Genomic DNA, 9787 nt, shown 5'->3' on the forward strand with positions numbered 1-9787 from the left:
ACAGCTCATGCAAATGGGTACAACACACATATGCACTGTACCAAGCCCAGGCGTGAGTTAACATACTTGAATACCCCATACATACAGTGCCTTGCGAAAGTATTCGGCCCCCTTGAACTTTGCGACCTTTTGCCACATTTCAGGCTTCAAACATAAAGATATAAAACTGTATTTTTTTTGTGAAGAATTAACAACAAGTGGGACACAATCATGAAGTGGAACGACATTTATTGGATATTTCAAACTTTTTTAACAAATCAAAAACTGAAAAATTGGGCGTGCAAAATTATTCAGCCCCCTTAAGTTAATACTTTGTAGCGCCACCTTTTGCTGCGATTACAGCTGTAAGTTGCTTGGGGTATGTCTCTATCAGTTTTGCACATCGAGAGACTGACATTTTTCCCATTCCTCCTTGCAAAACAGCTCGAGCTCAGTGAGGTTGGATGGAGAGCATTTGTGAACAGCAGTTTTCAGTTCTGTCCACAGATTCTCGATTGGATTCAGGTCTGGACTTTGACTTGGCCATTCTAACACCTGGATATGTTTATTTTTGAACCATTCCATTGTAGATTTTGCTTTATGTTTTGGATCATTGTCTTGTTGGAAGACAAATCTCCGTCCCAGTCTCAGGTCTTTTGCAGACTCCATCAGGTTTTCTTCCAGAATGGTCCTGTATTTGGCTCCATCCATCTTCCCATCAATTTTAACCATCTTCCCTGTCCCTGCTGAAGAAAAGCAGGCCCAAACCATGATGCTGCCACCACCATGTTTGACAGTGGGGATGGTGTGTTCAGGGTGATGAGCTGTGTTGCTTTTACGCCAAACATAACGTTTTGCATTGTTGCCAAAAAGTTCAATTTTGGTTTCATCTGACCAGAGCACCTTCTTCCACATGTTTGGTGTGTCTCCCAGGTGGCTTGTGGCAAACTTTAAACGACACTTTTTATGGATATCTTTAAGAAATGGCTTTCTTCTTGCCACTCTTCCATAAAGGCCAGATTTGTGCAATATACGACTGATTGTTGTCCTATGGACAGAGTCTCCCACCTCAGCTGTAGATCTCTGCAGTTCATCCAGAGTGATCATGGGCCTCTTGGCTGCATCTCTGATCAGTCTTCTCCTTGTATGAGCTGAAAGTTTAGAGGGATGGCCAGGTCTTGGTAGATTTGCAGTGGTCTGATACTCCTTCCATTTCAATATTATCGCTTGCACAGTGCTCCTTGGGATGTTTAAAGCTTGGGAAATCTTTTTGTATCCAAATCCGGCTTTAAACTTCTTCACAACAGTATCTCGGACCTGCCTGGTGTGTTCCTTGTTCTTCATGATGCTCTCTGCGCTTTTAACGGACCTCTGAGACTATCACAGTGCAGGTGCATTTATACGGAGACTTGATTACACACAGGTGGATTGTATTTATCATCATTAGTCATTTAGGTCAACATTGGATCATTCAGAGATCCTCACTGAACTTCTGGAGAGCGTTTGCTGCACTGAAAGTAAAGGGGCTGAATAATTTTGCACGCCCAATTTTTCAGTTTTTGATTTGTTAAAAAAGTTTGAAATATCCAATAAATGTCGTTCCACTTCATGATTGTGTCCCACTTGTTGTTGATTCTTCACAAAAAAATACAGTTTTATATCTTTATGTTTGAAGCCTGAAATGTGGCAAAAGGTCGCAAAGTTCAAGGGGGCCGAATACTTTCGCAAGGCACTGTACCCAATGACAAGGTGAGGTAATGGAGGGTTGAATGAGTTCCCTCCTACCATCTAATACCTCCTCTGAGACGGAAGAGGGGGATCAGATACCTTCTGAACCGTAGCGGATCAAGCCTGGCTAATACGCTGGCTAAACAATGTCACAGCCCAGACCTGATTGAGCTGATTTCTATTAGTGTTGCATGACTGAAACGCATGGCAGGGCCCACACACACACAGTAGGTCAGCGCCGCTAATGTTCATTAGCGCCATTATCCTAGCTATTAGCCCCTAGCGCATGACTGCTAACTGACTTGACTATCTGACTATAGAGGTTAGTCTCCAGCCTGTACCAGTCGCTTACCTCAGATTATCAGACCCATTCAGTGGGGATGACTGGCAGCTGGCACCAGAATGGCATCACAGCAGCTCCCAAGGGTGTTAACCACACACACACCATGTCAATCACTGGGGGAGGACCATCCCACAATCCTCCAGAGGTGTCAGAGGGCTGTCGCTGCGTGTCACTGCTCATTAGTGTGAGTGCATCCTTGGCCAACGTCCAGCGCAGGCAAGAGGGTGGGGGTGGAATAGGAGACCTAATTAATATGCTAATGATATTTGCACCTTATCTCTCTCGCGCACTTTTCTCTATCTTCCTCGTTCTCTCTCGCTGCTTGGTTAATTTGGTGAGTGTTTAGGGGTCAACATGGCGCTCTCATAGAGGGATGTGTCTTCTTTCCTCTGGGATCCATTTCCCTGACCTTTGACATGTATCTCTGGGGCACTGAAACCCACCACATATTGATTGTGAGTGTGAAGGGAGGTGGTATCAAGTGGATAGTGAATACTATTGAAGAGTCTTTTACACTGGTCTCCACCCCCCCCCCCCCCCCCCCCACATTCTTCATGCTTATTGGAGGCTCTTCACACAAGTGCTCAGCTCTGGCACTGTGTGTAAATGTGTGCTGTTCACACCTTGAAGGACGTAGTGCAGCTCTCCATCACCTGGACATGCTGGAAATGTACCTCTGCAGAGCTACGTGTGTATTGCTAACGCTTGTTGGTGTTGTCTTCTTTATTAGTGTTGTCAAATGTTCTGTATCGGTCTGTTTCTGTTCCCAGGTGCCCAAAGTGAACCACACAGAGTTCTGCCAGGGACGGACAATGCACTGGGCTCTGGCCTGGAGTTTCTATGATGACGTTACTGTTCTGGTAAGCTGGCTCTGGTGGGCGGTGTGGGCAGTACCCCTCGAGTCCTCTCCCAACCAGTTCATCTATAGTGGTAGAGTAGAAGAGGAAGGCATAATCATGGCATCTCGCTCTCTCTCGTGTTCTCGCTCTCTCTTCCCCAGTCATCTAGGGGCATGTCCTAACTATACCCCTGCTGCTTTTCCAGACGTTCCCAACCTCCACACACTTCCTTAATAATGCATTCGCGGCCCATCCCACTCCACTCTCCAGCCCATTCCTTTAGAGAACGCAGGCAGCACTCAACCCGCCCTCTGGGGAGATGTTTGTGTCCCTACCCTAATTTGCTGTATCCAGGCAACCATTGCTGGGGCAGGAGTGTGTGCACATGCACGCCATGCCATTAGGCTTTTGGGCCGCTGAAGGAGTGATAGAATGAGATGAGAGAGAGCATCATAGAGATCAATGTGAGAGTGTGAAAGCTGGTAATATTGGGAATAAGAGCAAGAGTTAAAGGGAGCTAGAGAGGTGTGGGGGTGGGAAGTGGAGTGTTACAGTATCTGAAGGACTTCTTTGGTCTTTGTGTAATCTCGTTTGCCTTTCACCACAAAGGCAGTTGAGCAGAAAGATTGGCCTACATTTTACTGCCCTCTCCTCTTCTCTCTTTACACAGTGGAGCACTGCATCATTACCAGGCAGACTGGGGAAGGAGTATGTGGATGACCCCACACCTGGGGGAGGGGGGTCTGTCTGTCTGTCTGTCTATGTATGAATTGTGCATATGACTGGGTGTTGGTGAGTGTACATGTGTCTGTGGCCTACTTAACCCATGGATTACTAGAGCAGACACCTGTGTACTAGTAACTAGCTCCTCTCTGGCATCACAGCCTGTGTTTTTAACACATCCTGGTGATTCAATAAATTGCTCTGAGATCACACATCTGACTGATGTGTAATGCAGTAAGTGAGTCTCACCAGGCACATGGACAGAATCAGATCCCTTCACAACAGAGCGAGGGAGGGGGAGAGAGACAGATCGAGGATGATGGAGAGAGAGTGAATGAAGGTACAAATACCATAAAAGGAAACTTGGAGAGAGAATTAGAGGGAACAAGACATGAGAGAATCAAAGAGAGAGCGTTAAGGGGAGGCCAGGCTATTTCATGGTCTTCTAGCTTCTGTTGTTGGTCTCTATTCTCTGACTGTCATGTGACACTGTGGGCCCAGTACAGGGGGTGTGTCTGGCATGCAGCCAGTCAGAAGATTTACAGCAGGGGTCAGAGGTCAACAGGAACAAGAGACCCTGGTATTGAGGTTCTGGTGGCCCCACAGGGAGAGGAAAAGTGGGGTGGGGCTATCCCTATCTAGGTTAAATGGTTAAATGGCCATCTCTCTTCTGCTGATCTGTCTGTTTGTGGTCAGTAATTGAATAATGGCCTATTATCTGGGGAGCCATGCTGAGGCTCTGTTCAGCTGATTATCCAGGCTTGAGTCCTAGTTGGACAAATGGGGCTGACTGGCTGCTAAAGAGGGAGAAACAGACAGACTGGCTACGCTAGACGACTAGAGCGAGGTGTGGTCAAAACAGAATACAGAAAGCCATCTTTCTTGTGTGTGTGGACTGAGCACACATTTGAGTGTATGTGGGAGTGGGTGAGTCAGATTAATAATAGAAAGAAAGACTGAAAGGGAGGGAGAGAAAGAGTAAAGATGAATCAATGGAGACCGAGAGTGGATTTAAAGATGTACACACATCAGACTAGATGAGGAGAGGTGTCCTTTCCTGTCTGTGCTTTCTGTTTATTTGCTTGTGGGCATGTGTAAGTGTTTTCCTGTGTGTGCTTTTGTCTGGGAGTGTATGTTTATCTCTTTGTGTATAAATCTGTGTGTGTACGTGCATATGAGTGTGTGTATCTATGTCAACGATGTGCTGTACAGACAGGCTGCAATCCTTGATGGATTGTATAGATTTTTTTCCTCTTCCTTTGAGCTGCAGGGGCTTACTGAGCAGAGGGAGAAGGGCTGGGAAACAATCAGAAACACATGAAGCAGCTATAACAAGGCCTGGCTGGTATAGACTCACTAGACAGACCTGGGTTCAAACACTATTTGAAATCTTTTGTTTGCTTTAGCTTTCCTGGAGTGCCAGATGGGCGGGGGCTTGTAGTTTTGCGAATGTTCTATTGGTTCCTTTGATCCATGCAATCTTAATAGAGCCCAACTAAATTATAAAAAATGATTACAATTATTTTTTTTTATGTATTTGAACCCAGGTCTGAGTCTAGACTAGACACATTCCATGTTTTTCTTCTATTGACCAGTCTGCTACCTTTTTTCTATGGAAAGAGAATATGTAAATTAAACATGACTGTCTTCATTAGTCTTTAATACAGTAAGTATACCACCACACAAATTACATTATCTCATAGGATAACAGAGAACTGATCTAGGACCAGTCTGAAGGTCGTAGTCCAGTCCTCCATTCCGTGCAGGTCAGTTCCCCATGTTGTCTGACTGATTACAATGTCATTGTTGCATTATTTCATTGCAGACCCGATCTGGCAATTGGGTGCATTTAAATAAAATGTTATGGACCAATACGGTATGTTTGTATAAGGTAGAGCCCCGTGGCATCATTATGTGTGGACTTGCTTAGATAAGGAATGCTTCCACCATAGCAGCATGGCACCAGTAGCAGCTCTGAGGCAAGGCACAGCAGGGCCAATGTCATTGCAGGGACGTAGGACTAAATCATGTGGAAGGAGCGCCCCTTTGTGGTGTATTTTGATATTGCATTTACAATTCAATGTGTTGACAATAAGATGAGCAGCAGATGAAAAAGAGCAGAGTCACGGGGAAGGACAGAAGAGACCGAGAGAGAAAAGCAGTGAGAGAGGTATGTAGGCCGTGACTCATCCGTGGCGTGAGCTGGTCTAAACAGACAGGAGTCCTCATAATGGTTCCAGGAATCCAAGACTCTCTCCCTCTCTTCACTTCCTCTGGCTCTCCATCAAGCCCCCTTTCATTCACTCATTGTCACACAGAATGAGTGAGCTGAAGTATTTTACTTCCTCTCTTCTCCTCCCGCTCTTTTCCTCCTCCCTCTGTTTTTCTCTCCTCACTTCATCATCATACCCCAGGCGTCCAGAGGGGTTTCCATGGTGAATAGGACAGTGAGACTTTACTAGCTCACGTTGTCAATGTCTAAGCTTGTTTGTGTGTGCGTGTTTGGTCAGAGTGAACTTGAGTGCCTCAGGTGTATAATGACATGCAGTATGAGTGTGGAACTGGGACAAACTTGTCTTTTAGCACCTTCAGGTTCAGGAATGCTGTCCCAGTGAACTAGTTTATGACTAACATGCCTGTCTGAACAACATACTGTACGTGTGGGTATTGATATTGTGCATTTACCAGCAGTCTCCACACTGTCATCATGAATCACCCTTTATTAGTCTGGGCAGGTGGATTCACATTTTCCAAATAAGTGTTTTACATACATTGAAGTATGTGAATACATCTTCACCGGAAGAGAGGAATATTATGACAATGGTAAATCCCACATACTCTGTCAATTGATATTTCATTATTTCCAGCTCCCTCATCTCAGTCTCCCCCCAGTAAGGAGAGGAAACTGGAGAAGTCTCGTAAGCCACTGTCCTTCATGCTGCTGCAGTCCCAGGCCTCCTCTATAGGCTGACCCTCCAACCCCAGGCCCGTGGAGGCCATCACTGCCTGGCTAGAAAAGACACTCAGTGACCTAAAAGGTAAACACACACAGGGTTGTTTCTGGATTAAAAAGGGGCTTAGGTGGTGGTCGTTCCGTCCATGCATACCTGCGGGCAAGAATTTAAAGCACCAATCTTGGCAGGGGAGAGCAAATGTAGCTGTTTTTTTAAAGCAAATTTTCTGCAGCTCAATACACACTTTGCCATGGAGCTGAGAGAATTTTGCTGTTTTAAAATGATTTTCCTGCAATTCTATGCATTTTGCCCTGGCTTATTAGTGCTTTCTGAGGTCTGTTCCGGTTAATTCTTTTGTCACATTTTGGATTCGATTTGGTTTTAAATTACATTAAATGCTATAACACAATAGAACCACGAATGAATGTCCCATAATGGTAGTGACTGCCCATTAACCATCAGTTACTCAAATTACTTTAATAAAATATTTCAGTTGTGTATACCTATAGTCCACACCCCCTTTAGCTTTTTTCACATTTTGTTGCATTAGTGGGATTAATGTACTATACACGTATGGACCCCTTCAAATTAGTGGATTCAGCTTTTTCAGCCACACCTGTTGCTGACATGTGTATAAAATTGAGTGCACAGCCATGCAATCTCCATAGACAAACATTTGCAGGATGCCAACTTTCCAACAAGTCAGTTTGTTAAATGTCTGCTCTGCTAGAGCTGTCCTGGTCAACTGTAAGTGGTGTTATTGTGAAGTGACAACGGCTCAGCCACAAAGTGGTAGGCCACACGAGCTTGTTCTCATGCTCAAACATGAAGGAAATGTCATTAAGTTTTCAATGTTGATCTTATACAACAAATATAGGTCCCTTATCTATCTGGTTTTAGTCATTTCATATTTACGCTGAAAAACCATTTTCCACCCCCCCAAAAAACATTTTTTTGTTCACATACACTTTTGTATTACTGTTTGGACTTAGTCCACCCGAAAAAAAACACTTATGTGACCCGCCCAATACTTTTCTGTGCAGAAAAAACCCTGACACATACAGCAAGCACCACACACACACACACACACTTAGGAGCCACACACAGACAACTAAGCATTTACATGTACACAACTCATTCATGGACATACTTTTTCTGCAAGCACACACCCTAACCCAATTTCTCCAACAGAGGTATACAAATCATAGATTGCAGACTCAAAATACACAGCAACTGTGTCATCTGTGTTCTGCAGGTGCTACACAAGCGTGTCCCTTGTGGGAGGAAGGAGCAGAGTCTGTTCCTGACAGCTGTGGAGAACACCTGGATCCACAGGAGACAGAGATGCAGAGACCAAGGCTGACACCTCAGCTGCCCAGAGCGCCCCCCAGTGGTACTTCCACCACTCTTTCCTCAGCCACAGCCCAGCACCCACAGAGCCAGCAGCACTCCACTACACACATCCCATATAGCTCACACTCAGATTTACACTCCCACAGCAGCACAGGGGCCAGGCAGTGTTCCACAGTCCGGGACCAACAGGGCAGATGGCGTCAACTCTCAGGGGGTCAGCTGTGTCCCAATAGAGGACAGCGGAGGATGTCATCATGGAGTCTTCTCCTACCTCTACAACACCCAATATCACATTGGCACAGACAGCACTACCCACCACGATACAAACAGGAAACCACGCCACAGGAAGTACCTGCTGAAACACAGGAAGAGGAAGTCGGTACCACTGGATAGGAAGTGATGCAGCCACAGAGCCCCAGTGTTGTACAACACTTCCTGTTCAAGTGCTTGGTGAACGTGAAGGCTGAGGAGCAGGACGTTGCTGTGGAGATCCACTGGGTGGAAGGCCAAAACAAGGACATGCTGAAACAACTGGACCTACCTGAAGAACACTGCTTAGAGTGGTGGCCAAGCCACTGGGGATATAATGGAACATAGTTGACCTGTAGTACTGGGTCGCGTTCACAAATAGAAAAACAGGCAGGGACTTTGAGAACATAATTTACCGGTATTGTTCGGTCGTGTCCAGTGTTTGTGTAAGATATACTTATTTGCAGGCCCAGTACAGTTTGTAATGTAATGACTAGAGCAATGTTTTTGATAAATGTATGTTTTAGTACCATGTTATTTGTGTATTTCCATGTTCAGTCAGTGTTTTACACACAGGTAGTCTATCCCAGACATTTGTCTAGGATGCAGCTTCCATAAGCAACCACAAGAGGGCAGTCCATAGCTGCAGCTCATCCACTTGTATCCTGTTGATGAAATATAGCTTTTCTGGGTAGCCAGCCACCTATTAGTGGCCTGTCTTAGTATCACAATTAGACTCGTATTGACTTGAGTCGGTAATGAATGAACTTTGCATACACACACTTTAGCTAAAACAAAACCTAATGCAGGATGCCCAGTATTTCGTGTGCCTGTACGCACAATTGTCACATGAGGTCGCAGCCGAACAGACAAACTTCCTGAACAGGGATTTAGTGGTAAATACCAGGAAAAGTGGACCCAAAGTTCATTTGCCACGTGCACAGGATACCACGGGTGTAAAACACTTCCTTGAGAGCTCATTCCCAACAATGCAGTGATAGTAATAATATATAAATCAATGAACAGCAGCGTTATGGTAGTAATAAATGTAATCATTATAGCAGCAGCATAGGTGTGAGGGGGTGTGTGCGTGTGGCTGTAAGTGTATTGTGTCAGTTGGTAGAGTCCTGTGGATCACCTGAGGGAGAGCAGTAGTTAGCCATTTACCAGTCTTATGGCCAGGGGATAGAAGCTGTTTAGGAGTCTGTTGGTCTGAGCCTTGAAGCACCGGTACTGCCTGTCTGACGGGAACATGGTAAACAGTCCATGTCTCTGGTGGCTGGAGTCCATGGCAATTTTTCTGGCCTCTCAGACACCGCCTGGCATGTACGTCCTAGGTGGCTGGGAACTCGCCCCCAGTGATGCGCTGGGCCGTCCGCACCCCCATCTGTAGGGCCTTCCGGGCAGTTGCCATACCAGACAGGATACAACCAGTCAGGATGTGCTCCATGGTGCAGCTGAAAAGACAGTGTATATGTATGTTTGAGTTCACAGCTCTGTGAGTGCAACTGTCACTATCACAGTAGTGCTTTAAAAAATTTTTTTATATATATACATACATACATACATTTTAAGGCCATTATTGACTTCCTGCTCGATTTTAGCATCTTGGTGGGGAG

The 9787-nt window shown here is 45.4% G+C and overlaps 1 pseudogene; it reads left to right on the plus strand.

The window, feature by feature from the left end:
- LOC139385718 (RNA N(6)-adenosine-methyltransferase mettl16-like) overlaps positions 1-8506 on the plus strand; it is a 28839-nt pseudogene extending 20333 nt beyond the window's left edge.
- Positions 8507-9787: the final 1281 nt, after the last annotated feature.

Source organism: Oncorhynchus clarkii, chromosome 27 (genome assembly GCF_045791955.1).
Source record: "Oncorhynchus clarkii lewisi isolate Uvic-CL-2024 chromosome 27, UVic_Ocla_1.0, whole genome shotgun sequence".
Taxonomy (NCBI): domain Eukaryota; kingdom Metazoa; phylum Chordata; class Actinopteri; order Salmoniformes; family Salmonidae; genus Oncorhynchus; species Oncorhynchus clarkii.